The 4,371-nt window shown below is 43.5% G+C and overlaps 1 pseudogene; it reads right to left on the bottom strand.

Annotated features, from left to right (window-relative positions):
- Positions 1-240: 240 nt before the first annotated feature.
- LOC127674496 (chromogranin-A-like) lies at positions 241-2,334 on the bottom strand (annotated as a pseudogene).
- Positions 2,335-4,371: the final 2,037 nt, after the last annotated feature.

Here is a 4,371-nt window from a genome sequence, read left to right as displayed (position 1 = left end):
ATTGCAACTGTTCCCTGTTGATAAGAAGGTGGAAGAGAAACTTCTAGAATGCTACCTGTGTTCAGAGAAGGAATCGGTGTTAACATTCAGAGCTGCCCTGCAGAAGTGTCCAGGGCAGGGGCTGGGAACAAGAGAATGTGAGGAGCAAAAGGGGTATAGCCTGGGCTCTATGGCTGGAAGCAGCCCTATTTGAGCAGCAGTCAGGTCTTGAAGCCATGGCTGGCCCCAGCATCCAGTGCCTCATCCTTGTCACAAAGCTTGCAGCTGGTGAGCCACCTTCTCCAGCTCTGCCTCGATGGCTGACAGACTCTCTAGTTCCTGGTCCTCTGCTCTGTGGTTGGCACTGCCCTCCTCTTTCTTCTTTTCCTCAAAGTTACCTTGGGCCTCCACACTGTTCTCTCTGGAAGATGGCCTTCCAGTCCTGGTGTAGCTGAGACCCAGGGTATTTGAAGCCATAGGCCTGGGCCCAGAAGGAGAGCTTCATGGAGTGGTCAGGGTTATCCTCCCACTCCAGCCAGTTCTCTGCTGTCAGCTTCTTGCTCAACTGGTCCATCTTGCTCCGTTGTTTGTCCTCCCATTCTCTGGACAGAAGCTCCTCTTCCTCCTCCTCCTCCTCCTCCTCCTCTTCCTCTTCTTCCTCTTCCTCCTCCTGCTCCTCTTCTTCTTCCTCCCCCTCCTCCTCCTCCTGCTTATGTTCCAGCTCCTGGCCATTCCCACCTGGGAAGAGATCTTGGGGAGATCCCTGCCATCACCTCTTCCCCATCTTCCTCCTGCAGAGTGCTCCATCTCCCCTTTCTCTTCAGATGCATAGCTTCAGAAGCCCCTGTCTTTTCATCTCCATCTACTGCCTCAGACTCTCACTGGCAGTCATCTTTCTTGATCTCCTTGTAGACTGCATGAAAGTGGGAACTGGATGCTGCAGTGGGGACTTCTTCCAGCTCAGCCTTCTCTCTAGCCACTGTCTCCTCTTCCTCCTCTTCCTCCTCTTCCTCCTCCTCCCCCTATTCCTCTTTCTCCTCTTGCCTGGCTTTTCTGGCTTGGTGCTGGGCATTCAGGCCTCTCTCACTGTCTCCCATGGCTTGTGGGTCCACATGCCCCTGGCTGCGTAGTCTGGTTGGTGATTGGGTATTTGTGGCTGTGTCCTTCTCAGGGGACTGACTGTTTCCCATCATAGAGGACTCCTGCTTAGGTTCTGGAAAGGCCTGAGGCCTAGATCCCTCTGTGGTTCCCTCAAAGCCATCCTGTTGCTCCTTGTCAAAATACTTTCTCTTCTTCACAGTGCCCCTGGAGGGGGGCTTCTGCTGCTGCCTCTCCATGCTTGGCTTCAGGGCTCTGGTTCTCAAACACTTCTGAGAGCTCATCCTCAAAGCTGCTGTGTTGCTGCTGCTGCTGCTGCTGCTGGGCCAGCTTCTTGGCACCTTAGAGAGCCAGGTCTTGAAGTTCCTTCAGCAAATTCTGGTGTCACAGGATGAAGAGGATCCTCTCATCTCCTTGGAAGGTCTCCAGACACTCAGGGATGACAGACAGGCTGGGTTTGGACAGCAATTTGGAGATGACTTCCAGGACACACTTCATCACCTTGGTGTCTGCTTTTGTCATGGGGCTGTTCACAGGAAGGGCAAAGACTTGCTGGAGCACAGCACATGCACCAGAACCACGGAGGAACACATAGCTAGCTGGATAGTGCAGAAAAGAGTGAAAAAACTGCTGCAGGAAGATGGCACAAGAGGATCTGTGATCTGGCTACCAGAGCTCTGCACCAGCAGGAGCACTGGGGTAGAGGTGGTACTGGTGGTGGTGGCAGACAAGGAAAATTTTATTACATCAGTAGCCACATTATGGCTTAAGGTTTTCAGTACCAGGTATGACATTCTGCTGAACAGGTCTTAAGTTCAATTAGACAGCTATTGGTTACCACCAAAATATAAGTGCCATTATTATATCCTCGATGATATCCTGCTGTGTTGCTCATTGTAGTGTCTCATATGCATAAAAATTGGGTAGTACTGTTGATTGCTTTTCTAGCAGCTTCTTTAAGCCTCCTTTTAATTGCTATGTTCTCTAAGTATAGCATTGACTCTAAGATACCATGGTGGTTTGTCTGAGCATGGCTCCCATGATGTTAGAGTACTTGGTTCCCAATTAGCAGAACTTCTTGAAAAGGAATAGTAGGTGTGGTCTTGTTAGATGGGGTATGCCACTAGGGGAACTCTTTGCCATTCCCAATGATCCTTTCTCTGCCTCTTGCTTACAAATCAAAATGTAAGCTGTTGTTCCAGCTGCTGCTCCAACTGTTGTTCATCTGTTCCTGCTGACATACCTTTTATGCACCATTGTGGCAAGACATTATGATAAATATCTCTTACAGTCTAAGAGACTGGACTGTTAGTTGAAACTCATAGCCATACATCTTGGATTGTTTAAGACTACTATCCTGTTGAGCACTCAGGCTGTCTATTCGGCCTATTTTTAGGATAACAATGTAAAACTTAACACTGCCTTACATTTTCCATCTAATCAACTTTCATGACCTAACCTAATTCATGACCGTAATCTTAAAGTTATGTACTTGTTCTTGTCCCTGCCCCAGAATAACATATGCGTATCATTTGCTGAGTTTTAAACAACTTTCTAAAATCATCCATAAATATAGAAAACATCTACTTATGGATATTGGTTGGTAAACAGCGATGATGTAGTACTGTTTCTTGTGGGGGTCAGTTGAGGTCACCTGGAGCCAGTGACTTAATCCATTTTTAAAATACTGTTAATAATTTCTATAAATTATCCCTCATTTTGTCCCCCATGTGATGCTTTCTTGACTATTCAATAAAGTCAAGCCATTTGATAGAGATACAGACATAGATATACAGGCATGGGCACAGACAAAGCACAGATACAGTTTCACAAGACAGCTTTCAGATAGGCACAAACTGGAAGTCATATAACAGACAGGCAGGGGACAGAATACACAGCATGAAGTAGAGAATTCAAATGTGGACTCAGTCTTGCTTAAATAACTCAATGGATAAGAGTTTTTCTTTCCTTAATGAGACATTGATGCATTATTAGTGACTTAGAGTTCATCACCAGTACATTTTATCTATGTATTCTGTTATGGACTTAAACTCCCTAAAACCATAAACTCCATTAAATGCTTTTTTTATAAGTTGCCTTGGGTATGATTTTTTGTCATAACCATAGAAAGGTAACCAAGACAGATGGGAGCTATTTTAAAATTGAATATTATTTGGTTTTGAATTGCATTACTCATATCTCTAAAGATTGTTACATAGATATTCAAATATTGGAACTAAAAGAAATATCTAGTATACTGTGGAAAAGGTCTCTGACTCAGAGAATAGGGGGTTCATTCTCAGAAGAGTAGTATGTTATTGCTGCTTTTCTCCCATCAGCAAATATTTAGGGGGCTCCAATTATGGACTTTTCTGAAAATAGTTTGGGGGTAGTTATCGCAACAGAGGGAGGGCAGAGACCAATTTTTTACCAGGATAATGGTTGTCAATTTGTCCTAGGAATCCATTTAAGCTGATAGCATAGTTAGTTTATGCTATGGGTCTTACAGATTATGATCTTTGATTAGCCACTGAATATCAGACAGGGAAAAGGGGGTGACAAGAATGTAAAGTTCTTTCCCTAAAGTTTTTAGGGCTCTGTCCTTGCCATTTTTAATCATATTAGCGAGTACATCCACCTCACATAGAATTCACGGTGTGTCATCCATCGGGGTATAGAGCTATTTCAGCACACAATGAGTTTATTTATATGAGATAATTGTATAGTACACAATGTGGTTACACCATCAGCCTAATTTCTTCAATCAAATTGATATGTTTGATCCAAGAATTCATTTCTTCTTCATGTCTACTATGTTTCAGCAGCTTAAGCTTCTTCAAGGAATGTCTTTAAGGAAATGTCAAATATATAATGGTATTAAGTAAGGTCTCCTGACACCCCGTCCACTGATGTTTCTGTTCTCTATTTTGTATGAGAGGGGTTTTTAAATGCCCTGTAAAGTCACAGAAATGAAACACAAGTGACTGAAGAATTTGAAGAGAGATTACTCCCATTATAACTTACATTAATTTTGTTCACATATTTTATACACTAAAAGTAATGAGAAGTTTGTACATGTACTGAAGTAGAACAGTCTACGAGCTCCCTTGAGTGGAAAGAACTCAAGACAATAGCCTAGTTTTTACTGTAATTATATTGTCCTTTAAATTAAGAAAATGGAATAATATAGATCATATGCATGTTTGTTTGTATATTTATGATTTTAGAAATATAAGACATGCTTACACCAGGGCGGTGGCGGCAGTGGCAACAGCAGCAGCGGCTGGTCCAGAG

This window comes from Apodemus sylvaticus, chromosome X (genome assembly GCF_947179515.1).
Source record: "Apodemus sylvaticus chromosome X, mApoSyl1.1, whole genome shotgun sequence".
Lineage (NCBI taxonomy): Eukaryota > Metazoa > Chordata > Mammalia > Rodentia > Muridae > Apodemus > Apodemus sylvaticus.
Note: the sequence above shows the minus strand (reverse complement) of the source record. Positions and strands in the feature narration are given on the sequence as shown.